At 43.9% G+C, this 22,420-nt stretch overlaps 2 long non-coding RNA genes and 4 other non-coding genes across 6 annotated transcripts in view; 3 read left to right on the top strand and 3 right to left on the bottom strand.

Moving 5' to 3' along the window:
- The first annotated feature begins 813 nt into the window (after positions 1-813).
- On the top strand, positions 814-885 carry TRNAG-UCC (transfer RNA glycine (anticodon UCC)). The gene has a single exon. It is a non-coding gene; the product is annotated as a tRNA-Gly (tRNA).
- Positions 886-2,792: 1,907 nt separating this feature from the next.
- TRNAK-CUU (transfer RNA lysine (anticodon CUU)) lies at positions 2,793-2,865 on the top strand. The gene has a single exon. It is a non-coding gene; the product is annotated as a tRNA-Lys (tRNA).
- A 6,991-nt stretch (positions 2,866-9,856) lies between these two features.
- Positions 9,857-9,930, bottom strand: TRNAN-GUU (transfer RNA asparagine (anticodon GUU)). The gene has a single exon. It is a non-coding gene; the product is annotated as a tRNA-Asn (tRNA).
- Positions 9,931-15,078: 5,148 nt separating this feature from the next.
- LOC129392033 (uncharacterized) lies at positions 15,079-16,464 on the top strand. Its single transcript, XR_008616982.1, has 3 exons — positions 15,079-15,108; positions 15,577-16,367; positions 16,452-16,464. It is a non-coding gene; the product is annotated as an uncharacterized lncRNA (long non-coding RNA).
- Positions 16,212-16,375, bottom strand: LOC112063928 (U1 spliceosomal RNA). The gene has a single exon (XR_002891272.1). It is a non-coding gene; the product is annotated as a U1 spliceosomal RNA (small nuclear RNA).
- Positions 16,465-21,703: 5,239 nt separating the features above from the next.
- Positions 21,704-22,420, bottom strand: part of LOC129392070 (uncharacterized) — a 41,154-nt gene continuing 40,437 nt past the window's right edge. The window contains exon 3 of the long non-coding RNA XR_008617134.1: positions 21,704-22,138. This is a non-coding gene — a long non-coding RNA (uncharacterized lncRNA). The remainder of the gene's footprint in view (positions 22,139-22,420) is intronic.

The following is a 22,420-nucleotide window of genomic DNA, read 5'->3' as shown; positions in this document are numbered from 1 at the left end:
AAGACTTTTTCAAGGTAAAAGCAGACACAGAAATCATAAAGGATAAAACTGATAGGTTAGACTACATAAAAACAGAAAACTGCCCATCTGAAAATCCTATAAATAATATTAAAAGACAAATGCCAAACTAATATGTAAGTAATATACATATAATATAAATACCCAATAGCAAAAATCGACAAAGCATATGATTTAGTAAGTCTCAAAACTAATACAAATAATTAGTAAGTTTATGAAAACTGATCAACCTCAATAGTAATACAATAAATGCAAGTTAAAATGAGACTCCAAATTTTTATGTTGCACTTTCGTAAAGATAAAAAGAATGATGATATCTAGTTGCCTGAGATAATTTGGTAATACTCATTGAAAAGTGAAAATTGGTGATATCGCTCCACACAGCAATTTGGCAATATGTATTCAAAGCTTTAAAATGTGGGTATCTTTTCAATGGCAACTTTACCTTTATGCATTCGTGCTGAGGAAGTACTCTCAAATGCGTAACGGTATGTGTACAGAGATAACACTCGCATTAAGGCCTTAACTCGTCCGCTTGATTTCAGAGGCTCCCTTCAAAAGACAATAAACTAGAATTGATTTTCCTTCCCTAAACCTCTGAAACGACTAAAAAAACTACCACAACATTATCAATATAATCATAGGTAAAATCCTAGAGATCTTTTTTTCCTCTTCGTCCTTTGGCTTTGTGTTGAATAGTTCTCTTAACACGAATCCCTAAATATGAAAGACTTTGGTCGGAGCACACCATGACGAACTAGTCATAAGGATACAAACCAAAACTTCGTCTCGTCTGCGTTGGTGGTATAGTGGTGAGCATAGCTGCCTTCCAAGCAGTTGACCCGGGTTCGATTCCCGGCCAACGCATAACCAATTTCTTCTTTCTTCTTTTCTCTGGAAGCTCAACTCGAGTAGAGCAAATAGGTGGAGAAAGAAGAGCCTTTGACCACCCATCCGTCCTCAAACTCTGAGCCTTCTGGGAGACTCCACCGTGAGCGAACTTACAGACTTCATGCAGCTACCAACGCAAGCCCATCTGCTGCGTTTGGCCTCTTGCTTCGCACCAGTTTACGATAATTCTCTTTTTGCGGGTCTTTAGGCAATGTCAGAAATGGAGGCAGATGGATATGTTTTTCTGAATACTCGCAGGCGACTTAGATTTACTAAAGAGTCAGAATAAGGAAGTCAGCCCAAGACTCCGAAGTTCCTGAGAGAGAGCGCCAAGGAGCAGTGAGGGAAGCAAGAAAAATAATAAAGGGGGACCTCACGCCGTTTAGCAGCTCACCAGCTTCGCTTCTCTGCCGGTTCCAACATTCGGGCGACAGAAACCTCAACTCCAGGGTACAAGGTGGAGATGTAAATAGGAAAATCCTCGGGTTGCCTAGGGGGAGAGGCTTGATTATTTGGAGGGGAAAGAGAGAAGTGGTTTGAGGAGGGCGACTGGGGACGCGGTCCCCGAGCTGCAGGCGACGCTCTCAGACCTCGTCAGGACTGGGTGCGCCGCCGTCCAGCGGAGGGGATGGTGATGGCGCGGGCACGGCGGGATTCTGAGACCGAGATTCGGGTGTCAGGGCTTCGAGGTTGTGGGTGGAAACGTTTGGGATTTTAACCCAGGCGAATCACGCGAAGCGAGCAAAGAAAGCTGCAGCACCATTTAGACAATCCTGTTTCAAAAGACATTAAATCGAAGGGCAGTGCGCCGCTTTGGAGGTGGCGCGCCGTGATCGTATAGTGGTTAGTACTCTGCGTTGTGGCCGCAGCAACCTCGGTTCGAATCCGAGCCACGGCATATGGCTGTAGTTCACCCTGGTGGCTTCCCTTTTTGGAACCTTTTTAAGCGTTAAAAAAAGCTTGTAATCCGTCTTTGCTCCAGGCTGCATCGCAGAAGTGCAGTCTACGAATTAGATAAATAACTGTCTCCACTCAGCTTACTCCGCGGCTCTCCCACCTAAGCGAATCTAACCAGCCTCGGCAGAGCTGCTTCAGGGAGGTGTGGAGCGCCTCGGAGCAGCAAGCAAGGCCTACCTTCACCTGAGCAGAGGAGAGATCCCTTCGCTGGTGACTCCGGAACTCAGCGCCTCTTCCGGAGGTTGGAGAAATGAACGTTTTGGAGAGTGGAGTGAAATCTCCCGCCAGCGCCCACGCCTGAGGCTGTAAATCCCATCCGACTTTAAATCTCAGTGGGACCTTGAGGTCCACAAAATTTTAGTATTTAAAAACAAAATCGTGCCCCAAATGAATAGTCAATTGGACCTATTTTCCGACTGACGCGTCCTTCAGGCTCACTCCCACCCCATCCCCTGGTGGTCACGGTTTAGAGGGGGAAAGGGTTTCGGACCGAGAAGAAGGAAGAACGAGGTTGCACCAAGGTCCCGGGAGCACAAGTCCCCGCGCCCCTCCTACTTCTCGCGGCAGTTTGCGCCTCTCATCCCCATTCCCTCGCGCTTTTTCGCCTCCTCTTCTGGATTCCGGGTCCCAGAAACCGGGTTCTCCAAAAGAATTTGCTGTCCAAAAGGTCTCAAAACCTGTCTAAAAGGAATTTGAAGAAACGTCGAGGTTTCAGGACTCGTGATTCCCGCGTCCTCTGCAAGCCCGTCTAGCCCCGTGCAGTTCCGTCACTCTCGAACCCTGGAGTTTCTCGGTGACAAAAGCTAGTAGTGCGTTTAAAATCCTGGAGCCAGAGAACTCTTTCAAACTAAGCTGTGTATATCTTTGACCGTGCAAGCTGTCCCTCGAAAGAAATTATATTTCTGTAAGAAGAGTTGCAAAGCAGCGCCCGGCTAGCTCAGTCGGTAGAGCATGAGACTCTTAATCTCAGGGTCGTGGGTTCGAGCCCCACGTTGGGCGGCACTTGTTTTTCCCCGCCTACCTCCGTTTTATTGAATCTTCTCTTGTTAGCTACCAACTGAACCAGCAGCTTCTAAATAGCCATTGTGGCCACTGTTGTTTTAAACTTCGGTAAATTGTTCCAGAAATCGCCTCTACTCGCCCCAAATCTAGCAAAGAAGAGGAATCCGGGCTACCGATTCCAGCATCTCAGGTTGAAACCAGGGGTCACAAATCTACAGCTGCCCGAACCCAGGCTCCTCCTCCGAGGAGGCTCCTGCTCCTCCTCCTCCCCGCGGGGCTCCCCCTTCGTCCTGCCTCGCTGCTCCACTGAGAAGACATCTTAGGACATGACCAAACGGAAACACTTTCGTTCTCTTCTCGTCAGCGGGAAATTTTGGATGAGGTGTTGAAGGGCCTTCTTAAGTAGTTAAAATGTTCTCCATTAGGTGCTAAGGAGCGTGCCTTTGCTTTTTAGGTTTTGAAACGTTCATCAGCCTCAAAGGGCTGTAAAATTCAACTAGTTTAGGAAGATCTCGAAACGAAAAAGAGGAGAGGACGCTGGAAAAGGAGCTGGGAGGAGGGACGCGGAAGAGCAAAGAAAGGGGGAAGTACGATAGGAAGGGGAGGGAGGAGCAAGGACGACGGCCCGGAGCTGGCAAGTGGAGAGATTGCAGCGCAGTCTCATCAGATGGGTGTAGGCGGACTCTCTGGAGCGCTGCGCCCAAGCGTTTCGAGTTAGCTATTTATTGATCGACAGGAGAACTCTGTTCTACCCCGAAGGCCTGAAGTTGTTTGCCTGATATTTGTTCCTGCTAAATCTCTCATTCAGTGTTGGGTTGAGTGGTGTGAGTAAAGTGGGTTTTCAAAGTGCGTGGAAGCCGAGTTTGTCCCCAGTCATCAGGCTTCTCCACCACAACGCGGACACTCGCTTTTAACTCCTCATACAGGTCTTTCCCACATCTCCCTAAGGATCATTTACCAGTCCTACTTTTTTTTTTTAAGTTTGTAAATGTGCTTTAATCTCCTTTATATATCCCGCCAACCATCTCCAAAATCATCAATACACTAGCCGATTATTCTCAAGGTGTCGTGCCGGAACAAACATCACCAGCATCACCTGGAAACTTTTGAGAAACGCAAATTCTCAAGCCCTACCTCAGACCTACAGATTCAGAAACTCTGGAGGTGAGCCCAACAATCTGAGACTTAAGCTCTCCAGGTGATTTGGATAAATGCTCAAGTTCAGGAACCACTGCATTAGGGCAACTTCCTTTCCTATCAACCAAGATGTACCATGTTCTTGGGTAGGAGACTCAACGTCATAAAGATAACACCTCTCTTTAACTTGGTGTCTGAATTTAACATAGTTTCATTAAAATATCAAAAATATTTTTCTTTTTTATTCAAACTGGACAATATAATTCTAAAGTTTAAATGGAAAAATAAGCAGTAATACTCAGGAAATTCTTTTTTTAAAAGAACAATAAGGAAGGATTAACCCTATGAAATATTAAAATGCTATAAATTATAATGATTAAAGCAGTAAAATATCGTGTATGGGTAAACAACAATCAATGGGACAGCACAGAGTCCAGAAACGGACCAAAATACATAAAGAAATGTAATACATTAGAAAGAGGGACTCAAATCAATAATTCTAATGACCAATTTTTTAATAACTAGGTAGCTGTCTGGGAAAAAATAATGGTCAATGAATATCATACCCTTTACATAAGGGTAAATTCCAAATTGATCAAAGATTTAAATAATAATGAAAAGGAACATAAAAGTTCTTGTAGAAGCATGAAACAATTATTTTATTATCTTGGGGTGTGTGTGTGTGTGAAAAAGCCTGTTCTAACTATGACACAAACTCAGAAGTCCTGAGAGAAAATATTGATGAATTTGACTATATAAACCAAATGGAATCTGCATAAGCAAAGTCCAAAGACAAATGACAATTTGGGGAAGTATTTGCAACTCACATTGTGTTAAAAATCCTCCATTTTGAGTTAATGCTTTGGCGTATCAACATCCTCCTCACAGCGCTAATTGTGAATGCACACTCAAAAACAGCTGAAACCCCCTGATAAGCAACCCAACCCCCGAACTCTAACTTTCCCTTCCTCCTCTCCCCGCCCCCCACCCCTTCCTCCTCCTCTTTCCTTCCTCTCTTTCCCCAACTTGGTTTGCTTTCCTTAGACCCCACTCAGGACCCCAGTGAAGGCTTTGGCCCACAGGTCCTGGCTCTCACTGCTCCCCACCTGTTCAATTGAACACACTGCCAGTTGGACTCCTGTGTGGCCCTGTGCACGCCCGCGGTGACCCCCTCTGGGACCTGTGAGTATAATAAACTTCTCTTCTGGTTCTCTTCCCTTCCTGTGGAGGCACCAAATTTACCATACCATGCTAGACATCTACATTCTTAGAACATACATCATGTACAAAAGGCTAATTTCCCTAATATTTACAGAACTATAAGCCAATAAGAAGTAAACCAATAACCCAATAATAAGTAGCAAACATATAAAGAATAGAAAATATAAAAGTCTATTGCCCATATGAAAAGATACTTAACATTCAACATTACTATTAATGAAAATAGTGCAATTTAAAACTAAGTTGAGATAATATTTTCAACTACAATATGGTAACGTTTTTTAAGTTTACTATGTTGGAGCGTTAATAAATATTGTTAAAGAGAGTAAATTGGTTTAAGTTCTACAGGGTGTTTTGAACAATATCTATCAAAAATTTAAACTTTTTTTTAACTTCAGCAATCCACATTTAGAAGTTTATCCTACAATATTCCTATACTTATGTGAAATTAATTGTATACAAAGTTATTCACGGAGCACTTTTTATTAAGCAAAAGATTGTAAACTCTCTAAATGTCCATCAGTTTTTGGGGTGACTAAATAAATGACAGTACAACCATACAATGAAATATAGTTCAGCTAGCTGTAAAAAAGAATGAGGAAGCTCTTGAGGGGAGATTTACGGAAATTGGTTATAACTCAGTAATAAATACATGGAAAACTAAGCAAATGGAAAACTAACATAATTGTTACTGCCAAGGGAAGATTATATTCAAAAAGTGATCACGTTAAATTATGTGGCTTCTCTGTTAATAGTTTATATATTAAAAAATAATAGGGCTTACCTGGAGGCGCAGGGGACGCGGGTTCGTGCCCCGTTCCGGGAGGATCCCACATGCCGCAGAGCGGCTGGGCCCGTGAGCCATGGCCGCTGGGCCTGCGCGTCCGGAGCCTGTGCTCCGCAGCGGGAGAGGCCGCAACGGTGAGAGGCCCGCGTACCACACACACACAAAAAATTAATAATAATAATAATAATCATTGATCTCATCAAAATTAAGATATAAGTATATTGATGTATTAGGGTTCCCCAGAAAAACAGAACCAATAGAAGATACACACGTATGTATATAGAGATTTAGTTTAAGGAATGGACTCATGTTATTGTGGAGGTTGGTAAATCTAAAATCTTCAGGGTAGGCCAACAGGCTGGATAGCCAGGGAAGAACGGATTTTGTAACTCTAATCTGAAAGCAGAGTCTGGAGGCAGAACTCCCCCTTCCTCTGGGGACCTCAGTCTTTTTCTCTTAAGGCCTTCAATGGATTGGATGAGGCCTACTCACATTATGGAGGGTAATCTGCTTTACTCAGAGTCTACTGATTTAAATGTTAATCTCATCTAAAAACTACCTTCCCAGAAACATCTAGACTGATGTTTGACCAAATATCTGGGTACCATGGCCTAGCCAGGTTGACACATAAAATTAGCCATGACAATTGGGAAGATGGAGGAGTGGGAAATATGTGTGTGTGTGTGTGTGTGAAGTGGTAAGTGTAGGGGGAGTACGGAAAAGAGAGATAAAGTGCCTAAAACTAGAAAATCAAGAATTAACAATATTTGTCTACAGAGACAGAGGTAAATAATGAATCACTGATTAAAAGAATTTAAAGAAGTTACTTCTAGGGAGTAGGAAATGGGGGAGCGTTTCAGGGGCCTGTTGGTTTTCATTACCGAGTTTGAGTTTGACTCTCTAAACTATGTGCATATATAAGCTTGATAAAAATAAATACTAAATAAAAAAGGCTTTTTCTATGTTGTAGTCTTTCAAGTATTTTGCCAATTTGTTGTCTTTTGAATTTTGTAGGGGAATGGCTCAGCTGTGGCACCCAGGTGACCTTGTATGTATTTGCACAGGCCACACCGGCCAAGGCTTGAACTATTCTGAATCTTACCCAAGGCAGAGCACCTTGTGATTGTCCCAAAGCAAGAGAGGATGGGAGGCTTGTGAAGAGTGCCAGGAGACAGCTTCCATTCCCCTCCCTGTCTACCCTGGGAGAGTTTCTCATTGCCCTTCAGGTTCTAATCACATATGAGGCATTCTGCTCACCTCCTCGGCCCTTCCCTGGGGACAGCTGCAAACTGTAAAACTGCTTAGCTGCAGTCTAGAATTGGCTCCTCAATAACAGGTATCCCACAACTTGCATTGTAGTCACTGACCCGTTTTGTTTCAGTGTCATCCCTTTGGATGTGTGGGATGAAGGCCCAGGAAGTCTATACCTTCAACTACTCTTCCTTTTGCTGTCTATGTAAGTAATACACTTTCTGAATCTAAAAGTGACTTGTTATAGCTTTACAAGCTGAATCACTCAGGCCTTGGCTTTGCCAGATGTTGAGTGCTTGATTGATTGATTGATTTTTTGCTAAACAAATTCTTAAACTTTATGTAGCTAAATGTGTTAATCTTTTTCCTTAGGGATTTTAAGTTTTTTCATGCTTAGAAAGGATTTTCCCTACAAGACTAAAAATTTTATTAGGGATATTTTTTGAAGGAAGAAAGGTGTAATTATTCTTTGGCTTATGAGCTGAACAGAGATGCAATGATCTCCCAGATAACTTTGTGGCACATTCCCCGAGGCTCTCTGAAACCCAGACCTGCTGAGGATTGAGAGGGTTTTCTGGGACCTCCCAACTCAGGAACCCTGGGCTCTAAGAGGGGGGTGTAGCCACTAAACAGATGGTGCGACATCCCAGGCCTAGCAACAGTGGAGAGCAATTACTAGACCTGATTGGGCAAGGGGAGAGAGCTGTTCCTGGAACCTGGGAAAGTGATAGTTGTAGGTAAGGCTGTAACTGTAGTAGAGTGCCACTAAACAATAACTGTGGTCTTGGGGGGTGGCGGAGAACACAACAACTGCCAACCTGCAGGAAATAATTACCCTGACCTCATATTCCTCCTACACTCCCATTCCCAGTCAGTGAATCCCATTGGCTGTAGCCAGCAAGAACTCAGTGGGCAGAGGAGCCCTTTTGCACAGTTCAAAAAGATTTCTGGGGCATATAATAGGGTGGAAAATGATGAGAATGTATCTGGAGGGACAAATGCAGAATACCCAGGAATTTTCATTCTTGTGATTAAAAAAAAAAATCCCATATACTCCCTCTCCTCCACCCACACTGCTTTCCCTGTTATTAACATCTTGCATTGGTGTGGTACATTTGTTACAATTGATGAACCAATATTGATTCATTATTATTAACTAAAGTGCATAGTTTCCATTAGGGTCCATGCTTTGTGTTGCATAGTTCTATTCCTGAGATTTTAATTGTGAAAGCATCTCATTAGGTGAATTTTAGTGTCAAATAGGTTTTTCAAAAACTGTTTTGTATTTCCTGAATTCTTTCATTTATTTGACATCTGTTTGTGGTCTTTAGACCTGTATGATATCTGGACTGGAGATATGTATGTATGTATTTGATTCCATCTTTTTTCCCTCTGATCATTATAAACCCTAGGTTAAATTTTCTTCCAATCATTGTTTGTCAGAACCTTATTTTCTTGTCAGAGATTTCCAACTTCATTAAAGCAAAGTTCTATAACTGGTATATGTTTTTCATACCATAGCTAGAGTCTCTTTTCCACAAAAATGCTGGTAATGTGAATGAAATTTCAAAATGCAGGGGTTTTAGTTTTTTGTTTTTGTTTGTTGGATTAATATCTGTGAATTTCTAGCTCAGATCAGACAAGCAGACAAGGGAAGAAAGAAGCAAAAGAAAATCCTTCGGAACCTCTGGATCATGATGCTTTAAGAAGTTCACAGAGATTGTTACTTGCCCAAGCTCCCAGAGGAAAGGCTGTGAGTGTGGTTAATGGCCTGCCTTGTGGCTTCAGCATCCTATAGTCAAGTCTGAGTTACAGTTGGGTTTGTCTGAGGTTTTTAATATATACTTATAAAGTAGGTGACTACTTTGTTATAAAAATAATAAAGTCATGCCTGTTGACTTTATTGAAAATAAAATTGTTTTATTTTATTAAAAATAAAATTATTAAAAACCACCAGGTTGGTATTGTTTGGCCTTTGGGAACTGGGAGCTTGAGTAGTGGAGGTGAGAATTTTCTCAATGTATGTACCTTTCTATAATCCCTTGATTTTTCTATTCACACACACACACACACACACACACACACACACACACACAGTGCCTCCAGGAAGAAAGAAAAGAACTGCTGGACAAGTTCTCTCCCACCTTCATGTGACTGTTAAGTCTGTGCAATCCGGTCACCATAAAGGCATTTTAGACACTTGAGGAATGTCTCTCTGTTACCACCTATTCTGCACTGAATGTTGTTGTCCGTCCCAAATTCCTATGTTGAAGCCCTAACTCCCCAATGTAATGGTATTAGGATGTGGAGCCTTTGGGAGGTAATTAGGTTTAAATGAGTTCATGAAGATGAAGCCCCCATGCTGGGATTAGTACTTATAAAAACAGAAGAGACACCAGAGTTTCCTTTCTTTGCCATGTGAGGATGCTGTGACAAGGTCTTCTGCAAGCTGGGGAGGAGGCCCTCAACAAGAACTGAATTCTGTCAGCACCTTGATCTTGGACTTTACAGCCTCCAGAACTGTGAGAGGTGGCGAACAGATAACCTAAAGTTGCAAGTAGCTAGCAAGGACTTCGATGAAGCAAAAGATGACGTCCCTGGGTGGGTTTGAACCACCAACCTTTCGGTTAACAGCCGAACGCGCTAACCGATTGCGCTACAGAGACGTGAGAATGCATTCCCCATAACTCGTTTCCTGATTCAAGAAATTGCTTTTCAACCTCTGGCTGGGGACATCCTTAGATTCTCATATTCCGGAAGCCGAGGGTGCGCGCGGGAGACACTGAAGCCAAGAGTTGGTGTCATCGGGCACGTTTGGACATCGATAGAACTTTTGGGAGTCAGCTAGGGGACTCTGGCTGCCGAACGCCAGATCTATGGCCTTCCCACCTGCTCCCCGCCTCAACAGCCGCCCGGCTCCAGGTGACGACCGCAGCCTCCCGGGCTGAAGTCCACGTTACCATTCTTAGCTTCTCTCTCCGTGAGTCCCCACTTGACCCTGTGGGCGCGCGTGCGAAGGACACGAACCAGCTGTGCCCCCACTGCGCTGCCCACGTTCTGCGCCTCTCTCTAGATGTGGACTCCGACCGGCAAGACCTCAGAACTGCTGGCGACGCAGCCCGCCCTCCAGGGCTGGGCCTCGCACCTAGTAGGCACTCAATAAATGCCCGGTGAAGGATGCATTCTGTCTCAGGGTCCTAGGCAACCAAGAATTCCAGTGTGTGCTTTAAGCTTTTAGGCCTACGAGTAACTCCGGAAACGGAAGGCTGGAAAGGTTTCTCAAGGCCGGAGGCGCTTTTATTCCCGCAGCTGACTGAGAACAGGCAAAAGTCTTGACTTTGGACACGTGCGCCCCGGGACCGAGCTGAGTTCCCCACCCTGGACTGCGACTCAGCCTCGGTCTGGGGTCGTCCGTTTTAAATAGGGAAAGCTGAAGAAGAGGAGAAGAAAGAGAGTGGGAGAGGAGGTAACCCAGTGAGGGACGGGGAGAGAGCGAGCTAGTGCTCTGGCCACTGAAGAAAAAGGCGAAAAGAAAACGAAAAATGCCTATTTTCGTTAAATAACTTTGATTACCCTCCCCCTGCCTCCTCTTTGTCGGCCACCGCGCTGACCATGATTGTGTACTGTTGGAGGCTCTCGAATCCGAATGACTGAGGTTCCTCTTTGAAATGCTTGGTTAAAGACCGCAACGCCGTGAGATGTCACCGGAGTCCAGACCTCGGAGCAGGTGGCGAGGCGCCCCCGGCCCCGCGCGGTAGGGGGCGCACAATCCCCTGCTCACCGTTGGAGGGTGAGACAGGACTCCGACTCCGCCCCAGCCCTCCGAGGCCGGGAGTCGGCTGCGCGCCTCCTCTCCCCCTTCCCCTGTGCCTTAAGGAGGAATGCTGAAGAATGTTATCCAACCACTTGTACTGTCGGGTAGATGCACTGTCAGAAGCAACCGTAGAGAGATACTGATAAAAATTCTGAAGAACAGAACGTCTGAGTAAGCTTAATCTCATTCCTGGAGCAGACTGAGTAATGCTGACTGTTTACTAAAGGTAGGGTGATGACAACTGTAGCTTTAATCCCACATAAATAGAGCTGGAAGTCCACAATAGCTTTGTAGTCATGTGCGGGCTACCTGCAAGCATGCACGCTGAGTATTTTTTTTCTCAATAATAAACTTAGCTAATACTCAGTTGGTCAACATGCGTGCTCCTTTGAGTCTCGATTTCTTATTTCCCCAACAGCCCCACAGAAGAGGTGGAGGATGCACGGGGCTGAAGCACCGAAAGTGCACTTGGCGCTGCCTGAATTCTCCCTTGTGACTGAAGACCTTGGAGAAAAGCATTCACGATTGTCGTGGAAAGTTAGAAAATTCCAGTAACAGGACTAAGGAGGTGGATCCGGTAAGCCTCGGTGGGACCTCTTGGGATGAATTGGAAAAGACCCTTTTATCCTGGACGTCCTTTCCATTGAAGTCTGGGGTTGCATCTCGGCGGAAATGAGCACAGGGAGAGGCCGTTGTAAAAGTCTCAGAGGAGGGCGGAGTCGCCCCCTCAACCCGACCCCACCTCTGCGCAGCAGTTTCTACCCACTACCCCGGTTCCTCCTTGAAGTCGGAAGTAGGACGATCGTAGGCCTAGTCCGTGACTTACTGCCGATGAGCCCTGGGCCGGAGGAAATCCATTAAACTCTCTACAAACCTATTTCCTCATCAGCAACTCGCCGTGGTTGCCTTCAGTCTTGGCGCAGACATTTTCCATTTGGGCAACTGATACCAAGCTGGTAGGGAGAAGAGAAGCTCACAGCTTTTCGTCTTCCTGCTAGCTCAGTTTGTAGCGTGCACGACTTCTAATTTCAAAGTCTTGAGCATAGCCCAGCTTCCAGTGCGTTTTATTTGGTTTTGGTTGGATTAATATCCGCAGTTGCAGGGCTGTACTGCTCCCCGCAGTGGCCACGAGAGGGCGCGTGGTCCTTCTCCTTGGAACTCCGTCCCAGGAACCACTACTTTTCTCTGTTTGGTTAGTATAGAATAATGATGTCCAGTAGTTTTAGTTCCTCTGAGACCGGTGGAACCCAAGATCTCTTATTTTTCACCACCTCAACTCTAGGGTCATCTTGGGTCGAGGTATGAGAGGTTGATTGTGTAAGCTCAGCCTTCCTGCTCATTCTATCAGACTGGGGAAGCCTCACAAAGAAAACTGTATTTGATTCAACATATTAAAATTCATTAGTCTCACCCCAGGGCCTAAAATAGTGGATATAAATAGGAGATGTTCAATAAATATATTTTTTTAATTAAAAAACTCATTATTCTGAGAAGGGTGCGCAGGTTTCAGCAGATCACCCAAGGAGTTCTTGGTAGAAGAAAGATTAAAAACCCAAACACATGGAGAGAGACATTGGTGGAACAAAGACCCAGGCCCCGGGTGCAGCCTAAACACAGGCAGGGTATAAATGGGAAGGAAGACTCAGAGGGAAGAACAGCAGAACTGGGAGGAGGAAGAGGAAAGGGGAGGAAAGAGATGGATTCAAAGGAGAAATTTATTCACTGGTCCCCAGTTATATGACAGCTGGTCTCTCTGGGCTTCCCCAGGCAACCATTGTCTTTCAAGGTAGCCTCTCACCCTTCCACCCATCTGATTCTGGGAATTCTAGCATTTCCTATTAGGTCTACCAAGCCTACACCAAGTCCCCTCTACCAGGACCAGTTCTGGCCCCTTACAGATAGTCTTTTACTAATCCTTTCTTTTGTGGTCCTAGGACAGTCTGTAGGGGAGGCAAACTTCACCTCAACACTCTTAGGGTCTCCAGCTGGGCCTGAGAATTAGATTGACATAAGGCAGATTAAGAGGAGGAAAACATCCAGATTTTCACATGTACATGGGCGCTCCAATAGGAAAATGAAAACCCAAAGAAGTGGCTAGGCCTAAGTATTTATATACTAGGTTGAACAAAGAGAGGTGATTATGGAAAAGTAAAACACATTGGAAGACTAAAGGAAGATACGAGTTATTTTAACAAAGTCTGTTTGTGTGGATTTCTCTCGGCCTTGACTTCCTGTCTCTGGTGACAAGAATGATTGTACTTGCTGTTTTCCAAATGCCTTTAGCTCAAAATAATTCTTATGCCAAGTTGGCATACTTTGGAGTGGCATATAGTCAAAGCATTGGAATATAGCCTAAGAACAGGATCCTCAGCCCAGATGTCCTTGTGGTGCTGGGGGGTCACCATGCTGAAAGTGAATCCAGCAAGCCTAGACTGGTTTAGTTGTACTTGTTAATAAAGTAAAAACAAAATCCTTGGACCAGGTCATTTTTAAATGTGGAAAACAGTGTTCAAATTATTTAGACATCAGTAATGTGTGTGATTAGACCTTAATTTTAAAGGCACTGAAAAGAATCCAGGACTTCCACCTACAGCTATAGTATAGTAATGCCACCAGTTTAGTCTTCTTGCTGTAAACAACCATAAGAATGGACAAAATATGTGAAGCACCTGTTATAGACACTGGACAGAGGCAGTGCAAGACTGTGATTGCCTGAGAGAGGGTTGCGGAAATGACCTGATGGTGGTATATAGCAAGCTGGAATCCCAGCAGAGCATGGTGTTCACACCGAGCTAAGGTAGATATCAGAGGACAGCTGAAGCAACTGGAATCTGCAGAGAACCAGAAAGGAGAAGACAGTTTACAGGCTAGTTTTCAGAAATCCATACTGGGTCTCCTGCCAGTCATTTGCTGAGTGCTGGGCTGCTCATGTGTGAAGAGCTACTACCAAGGCTCACCGGACAACAGATGCTACAGGATGGAAAACAGAACAGAGATCTTAGAAGTCTCTGCTGGCAACATTGGAATTCAGGGTTTGTTAATGACTCTTTACCACCCTGAGCATCCAGTTGATACTCCAGAAAGGCTGCTTTAGGAGTAAAGACCACAACCTAGTGTGAGGCCTACTCTTGATCCTCCCTAAAAAAGGATAAAACTAAGACCTGACGAGATTAGCAGGGTTTGGACGTTGGTCACACCAAAGAGGGCTTTGGGAAACACCTTGGACTTTACTCAGATCTACTGAGAAACAAACTATTAATCCAGTCGTACACAAGTTCAAGGTCACTGGCCAGTAATCAAAGTGCTTAGTAGAACAAAAGTTGATACTCTTTGGAGAAAGATATCAGAATGCAGAGTCTCTACATTGCATCATTCAAAGTGTCCAGTAAACAATAAAAAATACTAAACATGCAAAGAAACAGAAAAATGTGACCCGTTCAACATATATTTTTAAAAAGGAAAACAAAGCAGTTAAAAGAAACCAACTTCGAGAAGATGTCTCAAATGTTGGATTTAGCAGACTTTAAAGCAGGCTTGCATTTTATGTATGGTTCAGCAACATGGGTTCCACTCATCATGGCTAATCTACCTACAATCAGTAGTGGTGCCCAAGCAGTCAACAGCAGAGAACAACTCAGCCCCTGATATGACAGCAGTCCCTAAATCGTTGAATAAAGCCAATTAGATCTTCAAATTTATCTGGCTGAATTTTATTTGTTGATAGCGAAGAAAATAGTTATAGATACCAGTGACAGTTGCAGAAATGAGGTCTGTAACAGTTATGAATATTTCTTCATTATAATACTAATAGTTTTATATGTATCAACCAATATTTTTCTCTGAATTTCCTCTTTCATCCCACTACCAGCTAACAAAATCTGTTGCTAAGAGTTAACTTTTAATTTCAGTATTTGTTACAGCATATCTAAGGTAAAAAGAATGTGACTCAGCTAGAAGAATGAAAAACATTCAAAGACAAGTAAACTTTATCCTCTTTTGTGGAAAAGTTGGCATGTTTTCACTGTTTGAGGTAAGCATTATTTTGTTATTGGCTTTGTTTAAAAGTTAAGAAGGGTTTCGAGAGGAAGAGGAAAGGAAAAAGATATGTAGATATAGATATCTATCTATCTATATATATATGGATGTCAAGTCCACAAGACGTAGATTGTGGTAGATCTGTGTCAAAATTGCTAAGCTAGAAAAAAGTTTCCCAGAATTCCTCTCTCTGCATAGTTCTGGGTTAACTTGAGCCACAGGACATTAGCTGAGATTTGGAAAGCGGAAAAGGAAGTGGCTACCACATTTATTTGGACCCTGAAAAGGTCAGAGAAGTCATCAGCGTTTTTACTGCTCACACATGTAATTTATCCGCTGATAGTAGGCAGGCTTGCAGTAACCTACAGCTCCTCCCTGATTTTTTCCTACTGCTTCTGGATTCTTAACCCAACTAGGTGTTTAGGTTTGACAAGCAACAGTAACAGAACACTCCTATTTTTAGGCTTGGGACTTCGAAAGCAGTCACAGGAAACGACAACTCCAGTTTTCCTTGTGGCGTTCATGTCCTCATTGAGGTTCCGGAAACATCTGCTCAGAGTCCTGCAGAAATTTCCTTGCGTCTAAGCTCCTGCAAGTGTGCGTCGCAAATAACATACCCGAACACTTCCCTCACACCATCCTAAGCAACTAAAACGTTATAAATTTTAAGGTGTTACAAAGTAAGGACAGCCAAACTGCAAAAAACAAAACTCGGCATACCGTATGAAAACGCATTTTCCCAACTCCACGCGGCGACACGGTACATATCGCATGACTTCACTACTATCTTCAGCAAACTCGGCAAACCTCCGCGAAAAACCTGCGGCAATAACTGAAAACACTGCTCCTTCGAGTATCGGTTTTTTAATTACCTGCCCCACATACACTCGCTACACGGTTGTTGATTTACAGCGGTAAACAAGCAACAAAAAGTTTCCATTTCTGCAGAGAAATAATAAACTACTTCTGCCGAAAGAAAAGCCCGTTATTACGCGACGTCAAAAACAGGAAAACTCCAGAAACTACACTTAATCGTTACCGACTACAGTGAAGAAACAAAACATAAAATTACTACTGCTTTTGAAACTTGTAAATAACCAGGGGAAAGCGCGAACGCAGTCCCCCACTACCACAAATTATGCAGTCGAGTTTCCCACATTTGGGGAAATCGCAGGGGTCAGCACATCCGGAGTGCAATGGATAAGCCTCGCCCTGGGAAAACCACCTTCGTGATCATGGTATCTCCCCTGCCAGGTAAGTATGAGCTCAGACCCTTCGGCCCTCACACACCCTCAGACGCCTTACACTGTTCACACACGGTCACTTTCCTCCCCGCAGCCCCGAGCCTTCCTGCCCCTTCCACACAGCTGATCCATGCACTTGCAACCAACAGCCCTCGATTCGCTCCCACACCACGGGAGATCATGTCGTCTCACCACCAGATCACGAACCAGCAGACCCTGCGCTGAGAAATCTACATACGACACGCCCCATCCGACAAGCCGACGGGAATTACCGCTCCCCTCCAGCCCACGCCCCGCCCTACTCCGCGCCTCCCTCCTCCCACGCCGTCCAGCCAAGCCTACCAGAGAGGGCGGGCGCCCTCTGGGGGAAGTGACGTCGACCGCTCGCTCTTTTCCTCCCACCCGCCCCCACCCGCCCCCACCCGTTGGGGCCCTGCGCGCGTGGCTGGCTGCTTAACCTCTGTCCTGCCGAGCACCTGTTTGGCGGCCTGCTGAAGCCTGAGCACCTTTTTTGAACTGTAACGGCTTTCAATGCGTAGAATAGAGAACATTTAGGAGTCCAGGGGAAACCGGTTCCTTTCAAATCCAGTTGTCTTTGTGATGTACTATTGTGTGTATGTCTAGTAAAACCCATTAACCATTATGATTGGCGGTGAACTCTATTTCATCTTGAAAGTTCAATTTCATTCATCGGAAATTTCATTCATTTTATTTCCATTTTCAGGTGTTGTTTTCATTCTATCTTCGAACAGATTTTAACATCTATCTACTTACCCTCTGTCTTACTGAGACAGGCTGGGACCTGGGACCCTTTCCTGCAGTGTTTGCACCTGGACAAACTGAGGCAGAAGATAGACGGGCCCCAGGCTGAGCTGTTGGAATCCGTCCCCTGTGGACAGATACTCCAAGGTAAAGCTAATAGCAGCAGGAAGGTGGAGCTGAGTCCTACTTGGATAGAATATAAAGAGACCACATATTTCTTATTCTTGAGGTCAAGGAGACCTCCCAAACTATACATGCTCAGAAAGGTTCCTCTGGGGTCAAAAGGGAGGGAGGGAGCCACCCCATAATAGGTGATGTCAACCTCCCCGTAGGCCTCTGGGCCAGAATCTTATCTTGGCAAAAAGATGCACAAGCATGTCGAGAAGGGCGCTAGGACAGGTTAGGTGTGAAAAAGAATCGAGATAATTGGCTAAAGGTAAACAAAGACCCAGAAGAAATGCCCTATATAAGTGATTTGAATCACCTCTCTGGTGCGCTCTTCCTCATTAGGGAGGATGGCCACACCCTTTATCTCCGGGTGTGTATCTCTGCCTTGCTTCCGTCTTAAACTGTTTCTCTGTGTGCCCTCCCACTTGTGCTATGGCTCTAATAATAAACTTTGAACCTGTTTTTACAGTTTTTGCCTCCTTGAAAAATTCATTTTTCAATAGGGGCAAGAGCCAGGGCAACTTTGCTTCTAGCCCTAGCCCCCTGTGGACTGGTGGCTAGGCTTCCTGCTTTTCACCCAGGCCACCCACGTTCAATTCCTGAGCAGGAAACAAAGATCTCAATTCAAGCCACCACTGGCTGCTATCTCCTCGAGATCAAAACGTCTCCTCCTTCAACAAAATACAAAGAAACTAAATGAGACTAAAAATAACTGCGTGCATGCTCCGTTGGGAAGAATTATGAACAACAAGATACAAAAAGACCAAAAACCTAACTGCCATCTCTGAAGAGCTGGTATCAAAAATACGGTACTGAACATGCCCCCTGCACACACCACCAAATGGATGGACAAACCAAAGCCACCGCCCAGCGCAACCTCGGAAGCCATCCCTATCCTGGCCCCATATAAGGAACCAGCTGGCCGCTGCCCCCCACCCCCACCTCCATAGCAAGCGAGGGAACCTGTTGTTTTCCTGCATCAGGGATCGCAGTAAAGCCTTGCCTGAATTCCTTGTCTGGCCTGTTATCAATTTCTATTGATTAAGAAAGGCCAAGAACCCTTGGTAAACAAATTAGCTGAAAGCCATCAAACAGTCCGGATAGGTAAATCTGGTGAAGATGCCTAACTAATCAGGTAAACGCTTTTGGCTATGTGTGGATGCTCCAAATATTCTTCAGAGTTGAGTGGTGAAATGAATGTGGCAGCTTTTCTTTGTGTACTACCTGCCAGTGTCCTCCCTTTGACACCTCTGAGTTACTTAAGCCTAACTGAACTACTTTCCTCATCAGAATTTCTCAATTTCATATACCCTCCCCCTTCCTTGACTCATATTGATTCTTAACAGAGCAAGATTTGATCATGAACACTTGGTTCTCTCTTTGACACATTAGTAACAGTTGACTGTCACCTTAGGGTAATGGTTGTGAGCAACATATAAGTAAGTAGTCAGATATCTGATAGTGAAGAGAAGGCCAAAATCTGAGGACAACAAAAAACTCACAGTAACTACTTTGAACTTACTATGCCTCCTAGCCCAGACCAAAGCAGAATAAGTATCAACATCACTGTAGCAATAACCAAGTGGATTTAAACTTTTTAAAAAATGAGGCATAATATGTATAAAGTACAAAGAGTAACAGTTCCAAAACCATTACAGTGGACACCAACCTGAATAACTAATGAAGCAGTACACAGACTAAGGTATGGAAAATAACCAGTTCACAAAAGGCTTCCTTATGACTCTTCCCACGCAAGAGCTCGGAGTAATCACACACATACCCCTCCCAACCTCTCTGCCTGTTACTTTCACATAAATTGAATCACAAGGAATGCACTGGGTTTTTTTGGGGGGAGGGGCATGGGTCTGACTTCGAATATTATATCTATAAAATTTAACCATATTTTTCATGTAGTACTTTGCGTGTATTCCTTGTAAGAATATAACTCTACATAATTTTCTACTGTTGGACATTTCAGTTGTTTCCACTTGACGATATTCTGAAATGGTAGAAACCTTCTTTTACAACTTTTGGAGGACATACACATTTCTTTAGGGCACCCCATTCCAACAGCCAGCACTCAGACCTAGGCACTTTGCTTCCAGAGCCCTGCCCCTTGGCCACCATGCTCAAGGGTAACTGAGAAAACTTCACTGAGATTTGCATCCCCTCCTGTTCAACCTCCAAGATTACAAAGAGGAAAAGAAGATTGAAAGGTAGGCCTACAAAACTCCACAAACTAAATAATGAAATGAAGAAGAAGAGGAGAAAGAGTAAACAGGACCATTGGAGAAGCAACGACTGACGTTGGAGGCAGACAGAATGACTATGAGTTTGTTAAATACACACTAACTAGAAACTGTCTATTTAAAGACTAAAAAGGACCTACCTTCCAAAAATTTAAGGGCTAAAGTTTCCCTTTCCATGGCAGTCTCCACCAAGAATAGATTTCAAAGCTACCAGTATAGTGTATACAGATGAGAATATGAAAATCATACTTCAACATTAGTAGTAAAAAGATTATTCTTGAATTTTATTTATTTTTTATACAGCAGGTTCTTATTAGTAATTTTATGCATATTAGTGTATATATGTCAATCCCAATCTCCCAATTCATCCCACCACCACCAACCCCTCTGCCAGTTTCCCTGCGTTGGTGTCCATATATTTGTTCTCTACAACTGTGTCTCTCTTTCTGCCCTGCAAACCGGTTCATCTGAAACATTTTTCTAGGTTCCACGTATATGCGTTAATATACGATATTTGTTTTTTGCTTTCTGACTTACTTCAAGTAGTAAAGAGATTTTGAATGAGTTAGTTCACATGGTTACTAATAAAAATGGGAAACAGTTATTAGGATGTTGTCATTAAACATAGACAGGATTTATAAAAGAGCCAGAAAAGAGAAGAGAGGAAACACACACACACACACACACAAACACACACACACACACACAAAGACTGAGAAAGGGGAGTTTTCCCTTGCCTTGAGGAACAGATAGCTGAAAGCCATCACACACCTATTCTGGACGGGTTAATCTAGTGAAGTTCCGAACTAATCAGGTAAACGCTTTTGGCTATGGGTGGATGCTCCAAAAATTCTCGAGAGTTTAGTGTTGAATGCACGTGTCAGCTTTTCTTTGTGTACTACCTGCCAATGTCCACCTTTGCCACCTGTGAGTTAGTTAAGCCTAATTGAACTAGTCCCATCAGAATTTCTCAATTTCATATACACTCCCCCTTCCTTGACTCATATTGATTCTAAAAAGTGCAGATTTGGTCATGAACACTTGGTTCTCTCTTTGACACAGTATTAACAGTGGAATGTCAGCTTAAGGTAATGGTTGTGAGCAACATATAAGTAAGTAGTCTGATATCCGATAGTGAAGGGAAGCCATAACTCTGAGGACAGCAAAAATATCACAGTAACTGCTTTGACCTTACTTTTCCTCCTAGCCCAGGACAAAGCAGAAGACAATGTATCAACATCACTTTAACAATAACCAAGTGGCATTAAACTTTTCAAAAATGAGGCATAATATGCATAATATACAAAGAGCGTACGGTTCCAAAACCATTCCCAGTGTACACCAACGTGAATAACTGAAGAAGCAACCTGAATAACTAAGGTATGGAAAATTACCAGACCACAAAAGGCTTCCTCATGACTCTTCCCATGCAAGAGCTTAGAGTAATCACACACATACCCCTCCCAGTCTCTCTGTTACGTTCACATAAATTGAATCACACGGCATGCACTGAGTTTGGGGGGATACAGGGGCATGTTTCTGACTTCTTTCACTCAAAAATATGTCTATGAAATTTAACCCTATTTTTCACGTACTTCTTTGTCTCTGTGTGTATTCCTTGTAAGAAAATAACTCTACATAGTTTTCTACTATTGGACATTTCAGTTGTTTCCAGTTGAGGATATTCTCAAAGGGTATGAACATTTTTTATGACTTTAGGTGGAGATACACATTTTTCTAGGGCACCCCATTCCAACAGAATAATGCCAGTGTTGACTTTAAAAATAATACTTTTTGTGGCTTCCCTGGTTGCATATTGGTTAAGAATCCGCCTGCCAAGGCAGTTGACACGGGGTCGAGCCCTGGTCCGGAAAGATCCCACATGCTGTGGAGCAACTAAGCCCGTGCCCCCCGACTACTGAGCCTACGCTCTAGACCCCGTGAGTCACAACTACTGAGCCCTCATGGCACAAGTACTGACGCCTGCACACCTAGAGCCCGTGCTCCACAATAAGAGAAGCCACCAAAGTGAAGAGTAGCCCCCAATCACTGCAACTAGAGAAAGCCCTCACTCAGCAACAAAGACCCAACACAGCCAAAAACCCAAATAAATTTTAAAAATTTATAAATATAAAAATATAGAAAAGTTGGGGGTTTTTTTGGTTTTTCTCCAACAAAAAGGGTTTATTCAGGGATAGCGGAAGAATTGCAATTCAGGACAAGCAAGCTATAGCAAAAGCCACAGGCAAGTCCCACAGACAAAGGAGAGGAAGGAACCTTACTTTACAGAGAAAGAGGAGGAAGCTGAGGGAGGTGGTTTTGAACCCAAGCCCACTGGAGAAAAGTGAAAGTTCAGGGTGATGACGGTTTCTCATTGCCAAGTTGCTGATTTCTTGCAGGAGATGCAACGTACATGTTTTTCTGTTGGGGCCTGTAATCGATGCTTCTTTCCTGTTGATGCTTCTTCTGCTCGGGTCTGTAACTGACGACACTCCCTGTCTTTGCACTTGAGCGCTGCCCCGTGGGAGCTCCCACTTCTGCGCTCCCACTTCTGCTCTCCCGACTTCCTTTTAGTGACGTTTCCCTTTATTAGTTTTCAAACCTGTCACAGGAATGTTGAATTTTCTATTTTTATCTATTTTAATGTTTTAGGAGACTTACTACATCAAAATATTATCACTACAACCTGTGGGCCTAGGAACTTTCAAGTGTTCAGTAGCTCCATGTGGCTTGGACCTATCCTATTGGAGAGCACAGGTCAAAGGTATAGCACAGCTAAAAGTACGATTTCTGGGCCACAGCACGGAACTGTGTATGCATGACGCTCAGTTTTGCTGCCAAATTTTTTCCAACCTGTTGAACTTTTTTATACCCTTTCCAGAAT

The sequence above is a fragment of the Physeter macrocephalus genome, chromosome 4, assembly GCF_002837175.3.
Source record: "Physeter macrocephalus isolate SW-GA chromosome 4, ASM283717v5, whole genome shotgun sequence".
NCBI classification, from domain to species: domain Eukaryota; kingdom Metazoa; phylum Chordata; class Mammalia; order Artiodactyla; family Physeteridae; genus Physeter; species Physeter macrocephalus.
The sequence above is the reverse complement of the archived record's forward strand: the minus strand, read 5'-3'. Positions and strand labels throughout refer to the sequence as shown.